Raw genomic sequence first — 24,413 nt, forward strand, 5'->3', positions numbered from 1 at the left:
GTATGTGAATTCTATCTCAATAACGCTGTTGTTACAAATGTAAATGAGACAAGAGCTTCTAGTTGCAATACTTAAAGGATGTATTTCTTCACAGAAATGTTTTCTTCACAGTATGTGTTCATTTATTCTGAATTTCAGTTCCCAAGACAATGAAATGTATAGTGAGACTTATCTTTAAGATCTTTCCAGCTATGAAATTCTAGCCATAAAGAGATGTGTCGTCTAACTGAAAAATTACAAAACTACACGCAAATACACACACACACACACACACACACACACACACACACACATTCCACATATATACTTAGTTTTATTTTATTCTACCTAATAAATTTACACTGTGAAATGTATAATTACAAATAACGTAATGTTTTATCTTAATAGAGCTTCTCAACTGAATTAACAGATCACAAAAATTTTCTTTGTCAGAGAATGAAAACACGATTTAATATATTTAAGCCTAAAATTGCACTTAGGTATACATTCATCCTCTTTTCAATATGACTGCCAGTTGAAAATACAACAGAATGTTTCATGGGATAAAAGGCTTAACAAGTGTTAGTGGGGTAGAAAGGTTGGAATTAACAGTATGTTAGAACCTGCGAATAGCTGGAAGGTCTATCAGCTTATGGGTTCAACCTGAGACGGATAATGGCAATTGTGAGGGTACAAACACAATCATGACTCAGTTTCCAATTCTGGAGAGAGCAAACTGTCCTCAAATTATTATTGTGAAAGAGTAACCTGTGTACTGTAGGATATAGAAATTTGCACTAAATAAGTAAGCCCAGTTTGATATCTGCATGTTTATTATCTCTCTTCCCATGAAAGCATAACGTGAATAGCTAACAGAAAATGGATGATAAATAGTCAGATCTCTGACTAAACCAAATGTAACTTTTGTTTTAAATATCAAAACTAAAAATGAACAGAGAATCAATTCAAGAAATAATTGATGTATGAGCTGTAATGGACTTTGAGATTACCTGATTCAGGTAGTTGTACTGCTTTTTAAAGATGTGAGGCACTCCGGTCCCACTGCTAGATAGTAACATGACTATTACATAGAGTGTATTTCTTTAATGTCCCTTTTAAATAATAAGGTTGAAAACCTAAAAAACACTGAAAGTTACATAATCATCTAGTTTCTCTCCTATCATTCTCCCTCATCTGCCTAATTCCTATTCTCGCCTCTCCCATGAATGATGACTATTCTGAGTTCCTTGAGTATAATTCCAGAATTTGTATGCATTCACAAGGAAATAAAAGTATAGGATATCCTCACCTCACACTCAAAAATAAGACTGTACATGATACACACTGTTGTCTTGCATCTGCTTTCATATTAAAGTTTTTCCTGGAGATATGTCCATTTCTGTATCTAGACGTTTTCCATCCTCTTAGCATTTGTATATTATTCCATTGTTTAATATGCCATAGTTCATCTTAACTCTTAGTGCCAAATGTTTGCTATTTCAAATGCTGGTGCAAATGAATGTTTATGTATATATATGTCTGTGTGTCAGAATATCTCTAAGCAGCTACATGAATACGCGATTTCTGGGTGAAACGCAGGTTTTACCAGGACACATAAGTCTGGGGTAGACACAGTAATGGTAATCAATACCAATCTGACTCAACCTTCAAACAGAGATATGGAAGAATTCAAAATCTCCTTCATATGGTCCCTCAGTAATTACTCTTTGTCATGTTCCCTCTCTCACTTACACGGACAGCAGATTGGTCTCAGGTTGCTATTGTGACAATTATCTCCTTCGTGTCCTGACAGGAGCTATATTTAGATGTCTCTGTTGTCTTCTACTCTGTTGTCTTCCTATTACCCCATGGTTTTCCATGCCACTTATTTTTTTTTCCTAGTTTACTTTTTTTTTTTTTATTGTATTTAAATCCAAGTTAGTTAACATACAGTGTAATAATGGTTCCAGGAGTAAAATTTCATGATTCATCACTTATATATAATACCCAGTGATCATCCCAACAAGTGCCTTCCTTAATGCCCATCACCCATTTAGTCCATCCCCCCACCCAATTTCCCTCCAGCAAACATCAGTTTGTTCTCTGTATGTAAGGGTCTCTTGGGGCGCCTGGGTGGCTCAGTCAGTTAAGCGTCCGACATTCACTCAGGTTATGATCTCACGGTTCTTGAGTTCCAGCCTCATGTCAGGCCTTGTGCTAACAGCTCAGAGCCTGGATCCTGCTTTAGATTCTGTGTCTCCCTCTCTCTCTACCCTTCGCCTGCTCGCACTCTCTCTGTCTCTTTCAAAAATAAACATTTAAAAAAAATTTAAAAGAAAGAGTCTCTTATGGTTTGCCTCCTTCTCTGTTTTTAATCTTATTTTTCCTCCCCATCCTGTATGTTAATCGGTTTTATTCTCAAATTCCACATATGAAATCATATATGTTCTTCTCTGACTTATTTTGCTTAGCATAATACATTCTAGCTCCACCCACATTGTTGCATATAGCAAGATTTCATTCTTTTTGATGGCTGAGCAATATTTCATTTTATATATTTACCACTATTTCTTTATCCATTCATCAGTCAATGGACATTTGGGCTCTTTCCAATTTGGCTATTGTTGCTAGTGCTGCTATAAACATTGAGGTGCATGTTCCCCTTCGAATTAGCATTTTTGTATCCTTTGAATAAATACCTAGTAGAACAATTGCTGGATCATATGGTAGCTCTATCTTTAATTTTTTGAGGAATCTCCATATCGTTTTCCAGAGTGGCTGCACCAGTTTGCATTCCCACCAGCAGTGCAAAAGGGTTCCCCTTTCTCCACATTCTCACCAACATCTGTTTTTTTTTCCTGAGTTGTTAATTTTAGTAAATCTGACAGGTGTGAGGTGGTATCTCATCATGGTTCTGATTTGTATTTCCCTGATGATGAGTGATGTTGAGCATCTTTTCATTAGCCATCTGGGTGTCTTCTTTAGAAAAGTGTTTGTGTCTTGCTGATTTCTTCACTGGATTATTTGTTTTTTGGGTGTTGAATTTGGTAAGTTCTTTATAGATTTTGGACACTAACCCTTTATCCAATATGTCACCTGAAAATATCTTCTCCCATTTCATCAGTTGCCTTTTAGTTTGCTGTTTCCTTTGTTGTGCAGAATCTTCTAACTAGATGAGGTTCTAATAGTTCATGTTTGCTTTTGTTTCCCTTGCTTTTGGCGACATACCTAGTAAAAAGTTTCTATGGCCCAGGTCAAAGAGATTGCTGCCTATTTTCTCCTTAAGATTTTGATGGTTTCCTTGCTTACATTTAAGTCTTTCATCCATTTTGAGTTTATTTTCGTGTTTGATGTAAGAAAGTGGTTGAGGGTCATTCTTCTGCATGTCACTGTCCAGTTTTCCCAACACCATCTGAAGAGACTCTTTTTTCCATTGGATATTCTTTCCTGCTTTGGCAAAGATTAGTTGACCATACATTTGTGGGTCCAATTCTGGGTTCTCTACTCTGTTCCATTGACTTATGTGTCTGTTTTTATGCCAGCACCATACTGTCTTGATGATTACAGCTATGTAATACAGCTTGAGGTCCGGAATTGTGATGCTTCCAGGCTTGGTTTTCTTTATCAGGATTGCTTTGGCTATTTGAGGTCTTTTCTGGTTCCATACAAATTTTAGAATTGTTTGTTCTGGCTCTGTGAAGAATGCTGGTGTTATTTTGATAAGGATTGCACTGAATGTGTAGACTGCTTTCAGTAATATTAACATTTTAACAATATTTGTTTTTCTGATCTGTGAGCATAGAATTTTCCATTTCTAAGTCTTCTTCAATTTCTTTCATAAGCTTTCTATAGTTTTCAGTGTACAAATCTTTTACCTCTTTGGTTACATTTATTCCTAGGTATTTTATGGTTTTTGGTGCAACTATAAATGGGATCAGTTCCTTGATCTCACTTTCTCCTGCTTCATTATTGACATATAGAAATGCAACCAACTGGGGCTCCATCAATTCAGGTCATGATCTCATGATTCATGAGTTCGAGCCCACTTCAGATCCTCTGTCCCCCACTCTCTCTCTGCCCCTCACCTGCTCAATCTCTCTCTCTCAAAAATAAATCAACATTAAAAAAAAAGAAATGCAGCCAATTTCTCTATGTTGATTTTGTATCCCGTGACTTTGCTAAGTTCATGTAACAATTCTAGCAGTTTTTTGGTGAAATCTTTAAGGTTTTCCACATATAGTATCATGTCATCTGCGAAGAGTGAAAGTTTGACTTCTTCCTTGCCCATCTGGACGCATTTTCTTTTTGTTGCCTGATTGCTGAGGCTAGGACTTCCAACACTATGTTGAACAGTGGTGAGAGTGGATATCCCTGCCATGTTCCTGACCTTAGGGAGAAAGCTCTCATTTTTTCACCATTGAGGATGATATTAACTATGCATCTTTCGCATATAGCCTTTATGATCTTGAGATATGTTCCTTTTAACCTTACTACCTTGAGGGTTTTTTATCAACAAAGGACACTATATTTTGTCCATTCCACTTCCATGCAACATTACCTTCATCACTTTACAATACGGAGCATTCCCTCTCATTCTCAGTTTATTCCACACAGTCAGGTGATATAATTTATTTTTCTTTACTCTTGATTTTGAGTTTTTAAATAGTAATGAATATATTTAATTAGCAATTCCTTCTGATCATCATATTCACTGACGGTTGACAGATGTCAATGCTAGGCTAGCTAACAGCCTAAGCTCTGCCATTATCTCTTATGTACAGAGAAAGACGGACACACAATCAACCACACACCCACATACAAATTTTAATTGTCCTTTTAGTTATCTCTGTCCTTCCTTTCAGTATAGTTATGAGAGAGCTATTACTAAGAACTTGTGATTTTTTTTTTTTTTTGCCACTTGAGGTAACAAGGTTTAATGAGAACTTGTGATTTTAAAAGACTTCTAAACTTTTTAAATACTTTAGCTTATGAGTCAACAGCAATTCATAAATATATTTGTAAAATAAATGATCTTTCTTATAAATTCTATGATAATTATGACACTGTTCTGAATTATGGAAGTCTCACGTAATTATTTCAAAGGTCTTCAAGATTCAAATTTTCATAATTGTGTCTAATGTGAGTTACAGACTACTTTCATTGTAAGAAATAAAAAAAAAGAACTGTTCTTCAACCTTTGTTTTACGATGTGGCTCATTTTAGTTAATGTTTGATCTTATCATATCTCAAGAAACCATAAAATTGAGCAACAGTTTGTCCTGTTAATGAATGGTTTTTCCATGTTTTAGGAAAATAAATTAAAAAATAAAATCATTTTATTTAAACTGTTGGTAAATCAACACTCCTACACTGGAGTTCATTATTTAGAATTTATACAGAACTGGAAACTCCTAATGTACTGGACCTTTTCTTACCTTTTCTGCTCTTCAGAACTACCTTTTAGATCCTAAACTCTGCTAGATAAAAATAAACAATAATAGGTTATAATCATTCATTACAATTATTATTTCGCTGTGAAGATCTAGAACAATTATCATTTATACTCCTCTCTTGGCATTTATGTGCTATCTCTATCATTTTATGTTTATTTGTCATCCAGTAATTAGGCTCTAGCCCCTGAAGTTAAATCATTGTGTATCATACATTTCCTAATGCAGTGTCTCTCTCATGTAGAAGCTTAAAAATTACTAGCTGAAGATGACTGTGTGTGATTATCGTAATTTAAAGTACATTGTTAATTAAATAGGATCATTTACATTATAAAAGGATTTAGCACAATGACACACACAAAAAAATAAATAAATATTTTTTTCTCCATATTTATCAAATGTTTTTGGTTAATATGACACGCAAGATACTGGCATCATCTTACTTATTTTTTCAAAGTTTTTATTTAAATTCCAGTTAGTTAACATACAGTCCAATATTAGGTCCAGATGTACAATACAGTGATTCAACAATTCCATACATCACCTGATGCTCATCGCAAGTGCATTTCTTAATCCCCATCACCTATTTAACCCATCTGCCCACCCAAATCCCTTCTGGAGATCATCAGTTTGTTATCTATAGTTAGGAATCTGTGTCTTAGTTTGTCTCTCTTTTTTTCTCCTTTGCTGGCTTCTTTTGCTTCTCAAATTTCACATGAATAAAATCATATGGCATTTGTCTTTCTGACTGACTTATTTTGCTTAGCAAAATACTCTCTAGCTCCATTGAAGTGACTGCAAATGGCAGCATTCCTTTTTATGACTGAGCAATATTCCATTGTGTGTGTGTGTGTGTGTGTGTGTGTAGTGTGTGTGTGTGTGTGTGTGTGTGTACACACACACTTTTTCCTTATTCATCAATGCATACTTATGATGTTTCCATAATTTGGCTATTGTAGATAATTCTGCTATAAACATCAGGGTACATGTATCCCTTTAATGTCTTTGTATTCTGTAGATAAATACCTAGTAGTGCAATTGCTTGACAGTAAGGTAGTTCTATTTTTAACTTTTTGAGGAACCTCCATACTGTTTTCCACAGCAGCTGAACCAGTTTTCATTCCTGCCAACAGTGCAAGGCGTTCCCTTTTCTCCATATCCTAATCAACACCTGCTGCTTTTTGTGTTGTTGATGTTAGCCATTCTCACAGATGTGAGGTGGTATCTCACTGAGGTTTTGATTTGTATTTCCCTGATGATAAGAGATGTTAAACATCATTTCATGTCTGTTGGCCATATGTATATCTTCTTTGGAAAAATGTCTACTCACATCTTCTATCCACTTTTAATTGGATATTCATATTTGGGGTGTTTAGTTTTATAAGTTCTTCATATATTTTGGATACTAATCCCTTGTCAGATACGTCATTTGCTAATATCTTCTCCCATTCCATATGCTAACTTTTAGTTTTGTTGATTGTTTCCTTCACTGCGCAGCTTTTTTTTTTTATGTAGTCCTAATAGTTTATTTTTTATTTTGTTTCCCTTGTTTGTGCCTCATTTTAATTAAAAATATAATAAAGGATAAGCTCTTTATTATTCCTTAAGCACTTTAGCTCTATTTTTCATGGAACAGTTAAAATACCTACTATTGAAGTAAATTTCTCTGTTGTCTTGGATAAAACAATGCTAAGTTTAAATGTAACTTTTCCCATAATACTTCACCAATAGCAAATGAGTCTAAACATTTCACACAATGTGTCAAGTCACTTAAAGGATCATTTCCTTAAATCAGTTTGGCTTTAATAAGTAACACCAAAATGTTTATCATATCTAATTCTTTTGTCTCATTAAAAATTACAGATGTTTAACAAGAAATCTGCTAAGAGCTTATTACATATTTCAAAAGGTACAATTTCTTTGATACCAAGGACTGGCTTGGTATATTTATATTTTATAAAATATAGTTTTCTATAAGGACAAATATTTAGAGAACATAAAGTGTTTAGCCTTCAGAGCCAGACTTCAGTTTGAAAATAATAACTAATACTTACTAGTTGTTAAACTTTAGTATTCCCCTATGTAAAATGAAATACTTCCATGAAAGTCTAATTGTTTAGAGTGTTACAAGGAATGGAAATATTATATTTAAAAATATGGCATATAATAAATAGTTAGTAAATGTTACCCATCATATTGTAACTATATCCAATATTTTGTAGAAAGCATGTTCTATCTATGAGACAGATATGTGGTCCCATGAATGTACATAGAATAAATATATCAGGAACAAGAGAACTGGCAATTGGCAAGAATGAATATTTTGAGTTTGAAGACCTGGTTTAAGCATTGATTCTGCTTAGTTAACATTTTGTATCTCTTGCACAAATCATTTCAACTAACTTTTACTTTCCTGATTAGTGAAAAGATGATATCTATTAATTAATGTGATTTTTGCAATGTATCTGAAAATCTTTTTAAAGAGCTACAAAACTATTATTTTATTATACATCTTCATTTTTTCAAGATACTAATTAAATAGATGAATTGGTCAAAAGCTGTCCTCCTACTATTTTCTGAGTTCCTACAAGGCAGAGATCATCTTATTTCCTTTTAATGATTCATTGAAAAACATTAATTGTTTTTTGTTATTGCAAAAACATCCCTGTTACTAGTGAGTATACCAACAAAATATGTGGGCATTCAAGCTAATTTTTTATTAATTATTGGAGAAAATACTATATTCTACACAAACTATTTTAAAGAAAATATTGGGCAAGTTCATTTAATTCAGAACTTAAAAACATTCTGTAATTTTAATTTAGGTCAGAGATTGTATTTTGTCAAAATGTATCACTAACAGAATTAAATATGAATTACCTTTCATTACCACTGAACACTAAGAATAAACAACTGGAAAGTAAACTATTGGGAAGAAGTCAAAAAGTAATAGTAAACAAATGCAAAATATAAATTTTATAAAATTGCATGGCTATTAAACAGAACTTATGTGGAAAGAAGTATACTAATTTACACAAATTTATGTTAATTAAGTATTGCAAATGCTACTTACATCAAGTCACAATAAATGTTATTGAGATTACATATGATTATAGAAGCCAGGCACTTGGTGGAGGCCACTGCACAGACCAGACTTCACTCGCTCACCTACCTCACTCTATTCCTCTACAACCATGTCTGAAACACCCAACATGGCTAAGATTGAGAACTGAAGAAGACAGAAACACAGGATAAAATTCTACGACCTTCAAAAGAAGTGACAGAACAGGAGAAGCAACCAGGCAAATCATAATAAAGCATGCACCACCAATATGCACTGTACATCCCACAAGAGCACTGCCTTATTTTACTTCTTTTAGCTGTTTAACTTTGTAAGATGCAGAGAGGTTGGATCAAGTTTAAATGACTGTGCTGCCCCTTTTCACATCAAAGAATCGAGAAGTACTGCCAACAAAGGCCATGCCAGCCTCTACCACCTGCCTGTCTGGCCAGCAGGGAAGGAAAAGAACTTGCATGTTGGTGAAGGAAGAAGCTCGGTGGGAGGACAGTGAAATCTAGAGTAAAAACCAAGTTGGTCCAACGTGTTCTGTAGGCTACAAAATGCAGTTTACTCAGAGTGTTATTTTTTGTTGTTATTCAAACGATTTTAATTACTGGAATGCACAATGTTTAAATATGCAAATAAATAGTTTTAAAATCTGAAAAAAACATACAGAAAACTATAATAATTCTTACAAGTTGGACTTCAGAGAAAATGAATAAATTTTAAGAATTAAAACTTATTCAATGTAGAAATTTGGAAACTTATTTAATCAGGCTTATTCTACAATTTTTTTCTTTTTTAAATGTTTTAATTTTTTATTATTTTTTGTTTTAGACAGAGAGAAAGAGTGCAAGAGGGGGAAGGGGCATAGGGAGAGGGAGAGACAGAGTCTTAGGCAGGGTCCACACTCAGCAGAGAGTCCGACACAGGGCCCAACCTCACAACCCTGGCATCATGACCTGAGCTGGACACTCAACCAACTGAGCCATCCAGGTACCCCAGTAATTATTTTTATAAGGTGTAATTTATCATCCCTGGTGCAAAGTATTTATATTTTTTTCAGCTAAAATATCAATAGGGAGCTTAACATACACAGTAATCAGTGAACTACAGACTACAAAACTAACCACACCACAACATCTAGGACAAGATCAAAACATCTGGCCTGTGTGAAAAAAGTTTTCTAGAATGCATGCATAAGGGACATTACTTATTAAGATTAATATACCCTATGCTGGTCAATAGATCATTTGCTAAAATTGCTGTTCACCATCAGTAAAGAGCGGCCCTTAAATAAAATCAGTGAAAATAACCCCTTCTTCACTTGTTGGCTAAGGTCAAGTATGGTTAACACTCAGTGAAAACAATTAATAAATCATAACATGTTTTAAAAAGATGTGGAATTGCATATGATTGTATTATTACAAATACAAATAACATGCTGATGGTCTTTATTGAAACAAAAATTATGGCCCAATAATTAGGCATTGAGGTGTCACATAAAAACCTAGCAAATACCATAAAGGAGATCAGTGGTATTTCCACTGGCTTGCTGTGTAACCCTGGACAAACCAAGTCACCTTTTGTGACTTGGCTGCTTAATTTTTGAAAACATGATGACTGAAGTGATAAACTCAAATTGGTATTATTCAAAATGACCAACACTAATTACATAAATATATCTAACTGGGAAGGCATTTCATCAGATCACCAGATTGTAACATAAAAATTCCATAAGAATGAATATCCAGATAGCTTTATTTTCTGATCCATGTACTTATTTTCCCCTGACTAGATCAATAAGTATGAAAAAAAATGCTCTCCAGATCATTTCTTCTAGGTTGGGGCTTAGGTAGATCTTCAGTTTAGGTACTGAATTCAACTATGAATTCAACTGTACTATCCCATCAAATATTCTGAGAACTTAATATGTATTAATTATCAAGTGGCAGATGACTTCTAAAAATAACTCTTCAAATACTAAATTTCTGAGGATGCTGATTATATAAAACCATCCAAAAACACAGATAAGCCATGTCATCTAGCATGCTGCTATATTGTACAGATAGAAATTCACATCTCCATTTCCCCCATCGTGACAAATTAATAAAACCTTTTCTGTTTTCACACACACAAAAAAATAGTATGAAACAAGAATATAATGATGTGTCTCTAAATTCTTCAAACTTAGGGGAGCCTGGGTCGTTCAGTCAGTTAGGCTTCCAACTTCGGCTCAGGTCATGATGTCATATTCTAAGTTCGGGGCCCACATAGGGCTCTGTGCTGACAGCTCAGAGCCTGGAGCCTGTTTCAGATTCTGTGTTTCCCTCCCTCTCTCTGCCCCTCCACTGCTCATGCTCTCTCTGTCTCTCTCTCAAAAATAAATAAACATTTTAAAAATAAAAAAAAATTCTTCAAATTTAAACAGTATATTATTTATAGGACTTAATCACCCCCCCCCCAAAAAAAAAAAAACAAAAACAACAACTTGACCCAACCACTCTGAACCCAGGAAGCATTTTAATAATAAAATATAAATGTCTTAATTAAAAAAAAAAAAAACTAAAAACATGGAAAGAACCAAAAACTAACCATAAAATAACATAAAACAAATACTTTCCTATTTAATTAACTGTTGGCCACCTATAAATATGTTCAAGACTGTCTTAGATTTATAAATTCAATAACATGCAGATTTATTCTCATCATAAATAGGTTAGGTGAAGAGAGGTTTCAAAAACAAAAATTCAGAAAAATGTAATTTAGCATTAGTGTGATCACAGCAGTTTCAAGACCAGACACTGCCCCTTTTTGTATTTTTTCAATCCATTATACATTTTTGTGTTTGTACTTTTGTTTCATAGTTTGCATGCGTATTATTCTCCTCTTTGTTTTCAGTTACTCTATTTTTATTACTTGCTTATTCTCATTTACTTATTTGCATTCAATCATTACCTAATGCTTCATTAGCATACTTCCATTCTTTTTTACTCTTGATTCTTGATTCTTTTGCTTAATGCTGAAGATTTGGGTTTTGCTTAATGCTGAAGATTTGGCCTCTATTTATCATCTTGTTCCTTCTTCAAATTCCCTTTCTTTCACCTAAATTCTGTGTCCTACTATGCTTGTGTGTGTGTGAGTGCTAGGTATATATCTGCAGATATAACACTGTGTAGCATGAGTCAGAATATGATCGGAAGAGGAAGTCATGATAGAGTAACAAAACGCAGGATAAAGATAGGTTTTAGTTTCTTCAACAAAATGGTTAGAAAGTAACATTTTGAGAATTGACTGTATCGGTACGTCGTTAGTACCGGTTTTAGTAGATTACTGCCAGTCTTTCCAGACCTGAGACCTAGATGCAGAAGATACTTGGTAAATATAATCAAGTGTTACACTAAATGTATTTTACCTGTTCATTTGTCCTATTCATGTTACGTATTTTCCTTTGTATCAAACATATAGATCATTTAAATAAATATTTAAGTGTCATTCAGAAGAAGAAATCTGTTATAATTTCTCTTTCCCAGCCAGAATTATAGTTTCTAGTATGATTTAAAACTGTAACGGAAGGGCGCCTGGGTGGCTCAGTCAGTTAAGTGTCCAACTCTTGATTTTGGATCAGGTCATGATCTCCCAGTCAAGAGACAGAGCCCCACCTCAGGATCAGCACAGAGTGTGGAGCCTGCCTGGGACTCTCTCTCTGTCTCTTCCCCTCCCCTGCTCATGCACACTTACTCACCCGTGCTCACTCGTGCGTGCTCTCTCTCTCTCTCTCATAATAAATAAACTTTAAAAAATAACTGTAATGGAAAATAACTCTGTTCATACCTCTGTCGATTTATCCTTTAACTGAGGTTTAGCTCAAGAACTTAGATGTAATCACACACTGCATTTCCAGCCAATGGGGCTGGAAAGAAGATCTATGTAGTCTGGCTCTAAAGGATTAGGAACTATGGCATTACCAGTTTGTCACAGTATTATTAAATAAAACTATCAATCACAAGGACTGAGAGTACACAGATGCATAGTGACAACACTTTTAATGTTTTGTTGGTGTTTATCAAATGAAAGGTAGCAGTGTTAAGAATACATTCAATGAAATATTTTATCAGTGATAGAAGCATCATTTTTAAAACATGATTTGGAAAACCATCAAGACTGTCAATTTCTTGAAAATATACTTCTAAGAAGCAGTTACTGAAATAAAATTATTAAAATACAGTTTGATGTCTGTATTTTTATGTTTGATACATTATTTTACATTTGATAAAATATATCTATTTTATATATATTATATATTATCTCATTTTTCATTTTTAGATTTTTACTAAGTATTTCCCATGTAATTATATCTTATTATCTGACAATATAATGTTTTAAAAATATATATAGATAGGTTTTCAAGTGAAATGCTTCCTTAGTATATTAGTAAATGTATACTTTAATTATGTATCTAACAATATTTATTAACTAATGTCAAATTGAATTCACATTTAGAATTACGAAAGGAAGCAACAATTAAGATTACAAGATTTACATGTTCATATTACATTAAATTTTAATCCCACATTATATTTATCAACATTTTGGGGGTTTTTTTATTTCAAACATGAGGTATAAATTTACATGGATAGATAATTTGTTCTACTCCTTTAAAAAATAATGTTTAAACTTTTAGAGAGAAATCTTTTAAGGTTGTATGCATGATTCTAGAGATTGCCTATATAAATGAAGAGGAAAGAAAATGATATGGATGAATATGATTGGCCCTGTATGATTGGTAAATATGACGAAAAATATATCATGTCAGTAATGGAGGGTAGGAGAGGCAATAAGGGAATATTCAGGTAAAATAATAATTTTTAAATCATACAGTCTTTTTTTTCCTTTAGATACAAGGGATGTTACTGAGAAAAATAACAATATTTTAATAATGCCTATATTTTAGGTAAGTAGCATATCAGTGTTAATTTTCCAATTCTAACTATTTCAGGAAGTAAGAGATTATCTTTGCTGTTTTAGAAATGTACACTAATGTATCTAAAATTAAAGAGTTATCGTGTGTGCAATTTACTCTTAAATGGTTCACAGTAATACATACAATTTAAAAAAAATTTGTTTTTAAATGATACAGATTCAGGCTACATAATTGAAATGTGCCTTAGGTCAACCAATGTAAATCTGCAGTGACTAAAGTCATAATGAGTCCTACTGGTAGTTGTCAGTGGTATGTTTCCATAAAATAAAGTTTCAGACAAAAACTGTAGGTTTTTCAAAAACAGAATGAAGACAGAGACACTATGACAGACCTGTCATAGCCTGAGGGAGGGTCATTTTTTTTTAATGGCTCTTTCAGAATCAATTTCAGCAGCAGATACCAGTGTGGGAGTCTTTTCACAAAAGCAAGGAAAATACTGTAATGGGAGAGAGAGTGCTAGTCTTTTATAGCAAAGCTGCCTATGGCAACTCAACTTGCTATTACCTGTCAATACTTCAACAGAAACAATGGAAAAGGGGTTGCACCTAAAAAGTCCAAAGTAGTAAGAGGATAACAGTGGGTACAGAGAGAGACAACACACTCCTTGAGGACAGATTTTTTTTATCTACATCTGTAATCCACTCAGTCCTCTCTTTATCCTATAACATTTTGTTTTTCTACCTAAAGATCAGAAAAACTACTGGGGGAGGGGAGAGGCAAACCCCAGGGAGCATTTCTAAATGTTAGATGATATTTATTATTCTCAAGGTAAACAATGTGAGTAGTCAGTGGCTACAGTAAGAGTAATACTATTATTATTGATAATATTGATAACATTATTTAATATTTAAGCTCACTCCATGCCAGAGGCAGCATTAAGCACTTAACTACATACATTATGGCTTTTAATGCCTAAAATAATTTCATAAGGTAGGTACTGATAGTTTCAGTTGGAGATAGGGATATTATGAAGTTGCATAAATTGTTCAAGATCACAAAAGCAGCAGTTAACAGTTTAACTTCAGAGCTTACACCTCTATAAAACAGTTTGATGACCATATGCAACTTCACAATGTACAAAATGTTCCAAGTGTATTCCAGATAGAGACTGATAGATTAACCAATCCATTATGAGTCACTATTTCTAACATAACTTTTAGAAAATACAGTATTCCTTGACATCAAATTATATGAATTTGTTATGAATTTGTGAATTCCCAACTTATGTGAATATTTCTTTAGCTGACAATAAGGAACAAACTATTTGCAAGTAAGGAAAATGTAACATGCTAGGATCACAACTGAAGCTAGAAATTTCTGGCTTGATTTTATTCATTCAACAAATTTTATTAGGTGCCTATTTTGTCCAAGGCAGTGTTCTGGATACCAAGGAAGGCATGGTTAAGGAGACATAAATTCCTGGTATTTTGGAAATTTTTTCTTTGTGGAAAAAAAAACAGAAAACATACAAGATAAAAATATAGAGCACAGTATAAGATAATAAGAGCTAGGATAAAAAGTAAAGTAGCAATACTGCAATAGACAGAATAGGTCTGTCTTATGTTGAGTAAAATCTACAATTCCCCATATTCCATTCACTGATTTTAGTTTTTCCCACTAGAGGCAAACAGGAGAAAAAGAATCTTTTCTTTTAAAGAAAATAGCCTTTAAATTGTATAATCATCTTTGACATCCTACCAGAAAATCTTCATATTTAAAATACACAGATTCTAATTTTATTAAAGGCACATGATATGAAATTAGTTTGTCTATTCTCCCCTGGACTCGATCCATTCTATTAATGTCCCTCTACAACCATGGACAGATCTAAAAGAGTCACAAGATGTGGTTGGATCAAGGCAGAGTAAACTTTTTCACTTTTTCTTTCTGTATACTGGAGTTCTATATCCTATGGATAACAACATGAATTCTAATAGAATTGGGAATAAAGGTCAGTTCTGACATTTATTACTAAATGGTTTTGGACAGGTTATTTATTCTCATTCCATTACTGTTCTTTATTGGTATACGATTCATAGGAATCTCGATCTCACTGCTTTGTTGTTGAAGATAAATAGGTGAGTATATGAAAATTACTAGCTGAAGGTATACAGGTAGTACACAGTTAATGTTAGTTTCTCTCTTCTTCCCATATTGAGTTCAGAGTTGAGCTAAATTTGCATGCTGTAGTCAAAGTTTACCCTCCTCTCTCACTGTGTCTTTGTTTTTACTGCTTCCAGTTGTTCTGTTTTGGGTTTTCGTTTTTTAATTTTTATTTATTTTTGAGAGAGAGAGAGAGAGACAGAGAAACAAAGTGCAAGTGAGGGAAGAGCAGAGAGAGAAAGAGAAACACAGAATCTGAAGCAGGCTCCAGGCTCTGAGCTGTCAGCACAGAGTCTGATGAGGGGCTCAAATTCACTAACCCTAAGATCATGACCTGAGCTGAAGTCAGACGCTCAACCGACTGAGCCACCAGGTGCCTTTTTTTGTTTTTTCAAGACATTAGCGTTAACTTTGTTAAATACAATTTTGACCATCCTCATCTATTCTCTAAATTTTTCCCAGTTTTTTTTTTTTTTGGGGGGGGGGGGTCAATGTTGTAATTCAACAAATTTCTATTCTTTCCAGCTTCATAGCACTTGCAAGTTTGAGAAGATGGTTTCTAATATTCTTATCCAAGTTAATCATGAAAATTTAGAGTGTGACAAAGTCAGGGATGGTGTCTTAAGCCACTAGTAATCTGCATTTCAGTTAATACTAATCCATAACTCATGATTATCTAAATATGATCTTTCAAGCAATTAAAATCCTGCCTGGTTCTATCATCTGTCAATATTTTTCTTTCTTGCCAAAAGAGACATTAAAAGAGATCTTTGAAATGTCTTATTGAAATGTAGATACATTAACTCCACATCTTTTTTTTAGAGTGTATTTGAAGGAAATTCCAGTCATAAAGATTGTAGTACCTACCTGAGAAACAATTATGACATTCATAGCATCTACTAAGGTGGAAATTTACACAATTAGATATTCAAACAAATCCTTACAAGTGTGAAGCTGCACATGACACAGTTTTAACAGTTCCCAGAGGTTTTTTTTTTTTTTTTTTTTTAACCTACAGAGAAAATGATCACATTATTTTGTAAAGGGAATCAGGTTCATGTCATATCAGTCACTGAGTTTTCATGTAACAGAGGAAAATGATGTAAAGAAAACACTTTATAAAGTTTTTAAATGTATATACGCCATACTGTCCCTTGCCCATACCTCTCCTATGTATGAGGAGTATAGTAAAATCAATTAAATGACCAGTTTTTTTTTTTTTAAAGCTTTTTTTTTTCAACTTTTATTTATTTTTTGGGGGACAGAGAGAGAGCATGAATGGGGGAGGGGCAGAGAGAGAGGGAGACACAGAATCGGAAACAGGCTCCAGGCTCCGAGCCATCAGCCCAGAGCCTGACGCGGGGCTCGAACTCACGGACCGCGATTTCGTGACCTGGCTGAAGTCGGACGCTTAACCGACTGCGCCACCCAGGCGCCCCTAAATGACCAGTTTTTAAAAATTTTTTTTTACATTTATTTATTTTTGAGAAACAGTGAGACAAAGAGTGAGCAGGGGAGGGGCAGAGAGATAGGGAAACACAGAATCTGAAGCAGACTCCAGGCTCTGAGCAAGCAGTGAGCACAGAGCCTGATGCGGGCTCAAACCCACGAACTGTGAGATCATGACCTGAGCCCAAGTTGGACGCTCAACCAACTGAGCTACCCAGGCGGTGCTGAAATGGCCACTTTTAAAAACCATAATTTCTGTGTAAAAATATCACATACTGGTAGCCATATCAAAGTACTGCAGAAATTATTTTTATAGATGAGCTTTTCACTAAATACCTAGTCCAGAATTCTTTTCTAGAATGTCAAACTTTCTAAATTATCAACATTATGTTATTACTTAGTACACTATAAAATTGTTGTGTATGCAAATCAATTTGAACATTATTAGGTTAAATACAATGAAGGATCAGTTTCCATTATCGTGATGCTACTTTGGGTGTATGTTAACATGCACTGTGAATCCCCAAACAGAAATGTAGTATGCTACCATTCCTCATGATCCACTAACCACAAAACCTAGTTTTCTCATATAACTTACTAACATTTCCCAATTTCATCTTTATAATAGTTATTGAGATAAGATAATAAATATTTTAACCACAAGAAGTATTACAGGGACTGAGCTCTAATGTTGGGAGTTAAGAGTCAGGTCTATCTCTCACACACAGACACACAGACACACACAAAATCATAGGAGGCAAGGAATCAGGAATTAAATTAAAAACTTTTTGTATGAAATGAGACTCATGAGAACAGGGAGTAGTCAATGTTTGGTGGTCATTGCTGGAGTACTATATACCTAGGACTGCTTAAAAAGAACAAGACTTGGAGAATAATGCAGGATCCCAGTGATGTGAACTGAGAGCCCTCAAGTGATGGTGGTTACTGCTAAACCTAGCTGATCTGTAGCATGCTTATTTAGATTGTGCTTTTACCCTTCCTCAGGATGAAGAATTATATTAACATTCAGAAGATCTAGTCATGAGGAAATGTAGAAGGCAAAGGAATGAGTTGGCTGATGACTGGAGAGAGGCCCAAGGATACTACTGTGACTATACTATTGGAAATGCTATTACAACTTCAGGAAAATAGTGAAACTACAGGCAGAATATTGTGACTATATAGTAAAGTCAGAGAAACCAAAGCTTTCTTCTGGTTTTCAATACAGCCAGTGACCTAAAACAGTAAAAACTCTTCCAGGTACATAAAACTCTCCTCTTTTTCCTGACAGCAATATCAGCAATTGCCGTCAGCAAAACAATTTGGCAGAAAATTGATCTCTTTTAGAGTTCTCTGACAGGAGATGAACAAACAATCTCCTTAAGCACCAGGTAGCACTGGTAGGAAATACATAGTAACTCTTCCAACAACAACAGGAAATATTTTTTTAAAATATTGGTTCACAAAAAAAAAATGTTGAACATCTTTATTAGCCAAGAAAAATTGTATTTATACTACAGACTTTAAAACTCTTTTCAAAATGTAAGAAAGGCCCATTCTAAACTGAGAAATTGCTTAAAATAGGTAATCTATCATCCCAAGTTCTGGCAATTATTCCTGCATAATATTAAGTCATAATATCAAGATAGTATCCACCAGAGATAACTTCCCACTTCTATTTACATCTTTTCTTTCTCTCCACTGACTATATACCCTTATTCACGTTTCTGCTCCTGGGCACAGCTACAGCAACATGGCTTAGTCTCCCATTTATCCTGGTCTAACACACTTATTAGCCAGGAATTGTCAAGAGAAGTAATCTTTGATAAATATTCCTGTCTGTTGTTCGTTGAGGGACATATTGGGAGGTGTGATCAAGGCTTATAAAAACATATTTCACAATGTATCTCATTCTCTGGATACTGCCTACTCTTCCTTCAAGCACAGTTGCTTTTACTGTTTTGTCTTTCATAATATCTCCTATACAAAATAAAGAAGCAAATAAAATATTTTGGGTACATAAAAAGGAAGAAGAAAAATATCAGAATTTGCCATTTCTGGATATATCTAGGTATCATCCCTCAATCTCCATTACATCTTTTTATTCCTAGAGTTGAAATATTGTTTAGGACAGTGAGAAATACCATATTTCTGAGTATCTAAAGTTATACATGCCTTACATTATTAGAACTGAAATATAAATATACATAAGTAGATAAATCACTATCAACTGTTTAAACTCATAGCCCCAGTGTACTTTGAAATTGTTATATTCCACTAAAAATGTCTGCTCTATTAGGGTTTATTAAGCATATTACATCTGCAACTGAGAGGTAAAAGAAACACAACAGTTATCTTCCATTTTACCTTATCATCAATACCAAATTAATGATTGACATATAGGGAGTCATTTTTACATCAAATCTGTAAAGGTGACACAAATATATAAATATCTCAATTAAATTTTCCAGTCCTTCATAGCACTGTTTATATTTCCCTGATATCTAGAAAGTTAGCCACAATATTTTGTATAAATTCAAAATAATTCAATAAACAATATATTTATTTACATAGTAATTTGTTTTAATACGTATTTTCTTTTGAGCAACTTTTGATACATATCTTATCCAGCACAGTGAAGCAAAACAGATTTTGTTATCAATTAGTGCTATAGAAAAGTCTTAAAAATAATAGGGGCTTAATTTAAGAATAAATATTTTTTACTTATAATATTTTCTCTTTTCTACTACCTGATTTTCCTTCTCAAAGATCTTCTTTTGTTTTTGCTGCCTGTAATGCTATCTACATAGCTGCCAACTAAAATTAATTCCCATTTATTTCAGTAACATATTTTGTCATTACTTTGACACTACTGAAACGGAGAGTGTTGACAGTTTAATTTTTAATTGTCATACATCTGGACTTTAAAATTAATATTACAGTTCTGGTTTTCCCTTAAGAAATATAAAACAGAATACATGGTACATATCACTCTGATGATCACATTAGCAATGCCCTAACTGAATGTGAATATAGAATAATTATCCCCAATAAAATCTACCCTGTAGAAAAGAAAGGGATCACGACAAAGCAGCAAAATGACAGACATGTTTCCTAGTTAGGTTGAAACAGTTGAACAACAACAACACAACAAAAAAATGTAGGCATTACTGTTTGAAAATACTTTGACCTCATTGCAGAGTTTTATCTGGAGGACATCACTGAATAGAACAGCATACAAAATTACTACCACATAAAAATGAATTTTAATTGTCAGATCACATAATGATGTGTATGTTGGGGGTGACATTTCACAAAGGGCATATTTTAGCTATTGAAGTACTGGAGGACTTAGTTTTAGGGTAAATTGCCAATTTATACATAACACAATACAAATTAAGTGTTTTACTTCCTATGTTTAACTCTTTAGAGCCCAGGGTAGGCCACCTCAAAATGTGTCACAATGGCATATTTATTATTTTGAATTAAAGTTACTTAGGAAACAGTCAGTACAGGGAGAACGCTCTGACCATTCTTTGTCCAGAAAGCAGGAAATAAATCTCCCATGTGAAAGGTACCCTCCTTGCACCAGGAGGTAAAGAGACATCCTTATTACCAGAGATAGGAAATTCAGAGCCAAAAAAGCTATACAAACAAATCTGGTTACTTTTATTTTTAGTGCCCCAGCTCCCGTTTAGAGTTCTTTACTGCTTGAAGTTTCTACACATTAAGCTTTCTTTGCCATGCCAATTCCTTACACATTTGTTTCTTTTTCTAATATGTACAAAAGCCGAATATCTCAGTCACTTGGGGGGGGGGGTCTCAATTTTACTGCTTGGCTTCAGCATGAATGTAATAAAACCTTTTTAATCTGTTTCATGTCAATTTAATTCTTAATCAGCCAAAAGAACTTTGAAAAGTAGAGAAAAATTTCCCTCCCAACAACTCAAAATAAAGTCTTTCCAATTGAAAACAAAGGATATGCAAAATGTAGAACTATATTTACACAAACATTTGTTTATTCTAATTCTTTTTAATGTTTTAATTTTGAGAGAGAGAGACAGAGTGTGAGCAGGTAAGGAGCAGAGAGAGAGAGAGGCACAGAATCCGAAGCAGGCCCTAGGCTTTGAGCTGTCAGAACAGAACCCAACTCTGGGCTCAAACCCACGAACAAAGAGATCATGACCTGAGCAAAGTCAGGCTTAACAGACTAAGCCACCCAGGTGCCCGTCTAATTTTTCTTTTTAATTTTTTTTTAATGTCTATTTATTTTTGAGAGAGAGAAAGAGAGACACAGCGTGAGAGGGGAGGGGCAGAGCGAGAGGGAGGCACATAATCCAAAGCAGGATCCAGGCTCTGGGCTGTCAGAACAGAGCCCTACGTGGGGCTCAAACTCACCAGCTGTGAGATTATTCCCTGAGCCAAAGTCAGCTGCCCAACCTACTGAGCCACCCAGGAATTCCTCATCTAATTTGTTTTTAAAACATATTTATGGTTACCTCATCATTCAGGAGCTCTAAATAATGTCAAAGACCTAAAACTTTACAACTAAAACTAAGTGATATTAATTTTGTGTTTGTTTTTTTTTAAACACAGATGAAAAAAATGCAGCAAAGAGCTATAGTTTATAAATTCCATTACTGTAAGGATTACACATCTTGACTTCAGTTTTTATAATATCAACATGGTTACAACAAACTAAAAATAACATTAGGGAAAAAGTGGTTTTAATTCCTTATCTCAGACTGTGTAAGAATGTCTCTCTATTCTTTGTAACTCCAAGTGATATTCTTTGTTGCCACAAATAAAATATCTAATGTAAAAATTGAGCATTTAAATACTTTTAAAATTCACCAAATACAGGAGTGCTGATGCATAGGGGCACTTGCACCCCAATGTTTATAGCAGCACTTTCAACAATAGCCAAATTATGGAAAGACCCTAAATGTCCATCAACTAATGAATGGATAAAGAAGCTGTGGTTTATATATACAGTGGAATACTACTTGGCAATGAGAAAGAATGAAATATAGCCTTTTGTAGCAATGTGGATGGAACTGGAGAGTGTTATGCTAAGTGAAGTAAGTCATTCAGAGAAACACAGATACCATATGTTTTCATTCTTATGTGGATCCTGAGAAACTTAACAGAAGACCATGGGGGAGGGGAAGGAAAAAAAAAAGTTACAGAGAGGGAAGGAAGCAAACCATAAGAGATTCTTAAAAACTGAGAATAAACTGAGGGTTGATGGGGGATGGGAGGGAGGGGAGGGTGGGTGATGGTCACTGAGGAGGGCACCTGTTGGGATGAGCACTGGGTGTTGTATGGAAACCAATTTGACAATAAATTTCATATTAATAAATAAATTAGTTAATTAAGTTAATTAAATTCACCAAATAGCAAACAAATACTAACAATTTACAGAAACTACCCAAACTATTTAGCCATATAGTTATTTCCAGAAGTGGTCAAAATTTTTAATTATATCCAAAGAGATGTGCAATATCAAAGGGTCATCTAAATATGTGTATTATAAATGTTTATGAGAATAAATCAAATCATAAAGATCAACATTTATGGAAGGAAAGTTAACATGACTATTTTATAACACTAGATATTCTGAACAATGACCCTGGAGCTGGCCTATTTTTTTGACAGATACATTTTTATATTTTAGAGGACACACCTAACACTTCTCACGATGTAAGGAAACATCTTTAAAGTGACAAGCCCATGGTGCATGATGGTGATCCAGGTTTCTCTCACAGCCCCAGCTTCACAAGCACTACCCTTTGGACAGCTTCCAAGGCCATTCCTAGAATGCCTGAAATGCATCACGAATCTCTACAGTCAATATCACTGAAACCTCAAGAGTTCTTCACGACTTCACATAATGAAGAATACCTAGACACCTACTAGCTTGCAGCATATTCTATCTGGAATTTTATTAATATATCAGTTCAAATATATGTGTGACTCCCAATCATTTGTATGCTTCCAGGTAACTCCTCCCACTATTAATATGTGGAACATTAGCTATATGAGTAGGATAGAAATCCAGAATTACTAGCTAACAGAATGTAGAACGATGTTTTTAAGTGTTACTCCATGTAAATTCCTCAAAGCCCTCTACATCTGAAGGAATGATGAGCCTACTTTCTCTAAGGTGATTTTCTGCGCACTAAAGGTATAAAAATGACAAATATGCAGAAATTCTAATAGAGTTTCAATCTATTTGAGACTCTACAGACAATGTACACAAACACCCTCATTTTAACAGTATCTTTCTTCATCCCCTTTTTCTTTTAATACTTGGGATAATACTTTGGTTACAGCAAGAGTTTCATCAAGTATAGAAAAAACTTAGAGACCAATATATCATTAAGATAGAATAATATATTACATTTGGAAGAAAAGAATGGATAATAAATTTGCTTGTATTTTAGCAGCTACAAGGAACAACGTGTAGGTTTAAAATATTATTAAATACCAAGAAAATACTCCTGATTTTCAAGGAATACATTATTTGGAAGCAAACTCACAAGTGATATTTGAATTTTATAAATCCATTTTATAGCGAGGCTTCAAATAACTCAGGTAATAAGCCAAGCATCATTAAAAGGAGACAGGGGTAGAGGAAGAAGGAAAGGGGGAAATAAGAAGAGGAAGAAAAAGGAAAAGAAACACAGAGAGTAACCACTACACCTCAGATCAGTACAACTAAAAAGGTCAGAAAATATCCGACTATTCAGAATAGTGGGAGAATTAATCACTTTATCTTTTAATCATTTTAAGGGTCTTAAATATATTTACCCTGGGATAAATCTTGAAGCCTTCCAGGAATAAGTGGAATCCAAAATGCTGAACTGGAATGACTCTTATGCTAGGAGTAAGGTAGAAGTAAGCTCAAAGATGTATTTTAACAACTTCTAACTTTTCCTTTTGGAGCTTTGATACAATGCTTAATAATTTAGTTTATATTTGTAAAGAAAGTTTAACACTTACAAACAGAATTTCAAAATATCATTTTTTCAAATTTTAATTTGATTTTTTAGAAAAGATGTACTCTAATAGTATCTAACAATGTTTATATCTATCTCCTGCAATAATCAAGATATTTGGCAAAATGAAAGAATTGACTTTAAGAAGACTATTGCAGTGATTTGATATATGTATATAAAAATATTATATACATATAGAAATATATATGCATACTTGCACACTCATCCTCGAAAAATAAAACCAGTTATAAAATAAAGGTTATCCCTTTTTAAAACTGAAAGTTAATTTATCTTACACACAAATATCTTCAAGTCCTCACAAATATATGTCATTGATGAATCATACAGACTTTTTTCTCAACAATTGCTTTTAATTTCCAACAGCA

The 24,413-nt window shown here is 33.9% G+C and overlaps 1 protein-coding gene and 1 pseudogene across 1 annotated transcript in view; one reads left to right on the forward strand and one right to left on the reverse strand.

The window, feature by feature from the left end:
• GRID2 (glutamate ionotropic receptor delta type subunit 2) overlaps positions 1-24,413 on the reverse strand; it is a 1,464,148-nt gene that overhangs the window by 1,357,122 nt on the left and 82,613 nt on the right. The window lies entirely within an intron of this gene.
• Positions 7,513-8,891, forward strand: LOC121032383 (thymosin beta-4-like; annotated as a pseudogene).

The sequence above is a fragment of the Herpailurus yagouaroundi genome, unplaced genomic scaffold, assembly GCF_014898765.1.
Source record: "Herpailurus yagouaroundi ecotype Mexico unplaced genomic scaffold, PumYag 28, whole genome shotgun sequence".
Taxonomy (NCBI): domain Eukaryota; kingdom Metazoa; phylum Chordata; class Mammalia; order Carnivora; family Felidae; genus Herpailurus; species Herpailurus yagouaroundi.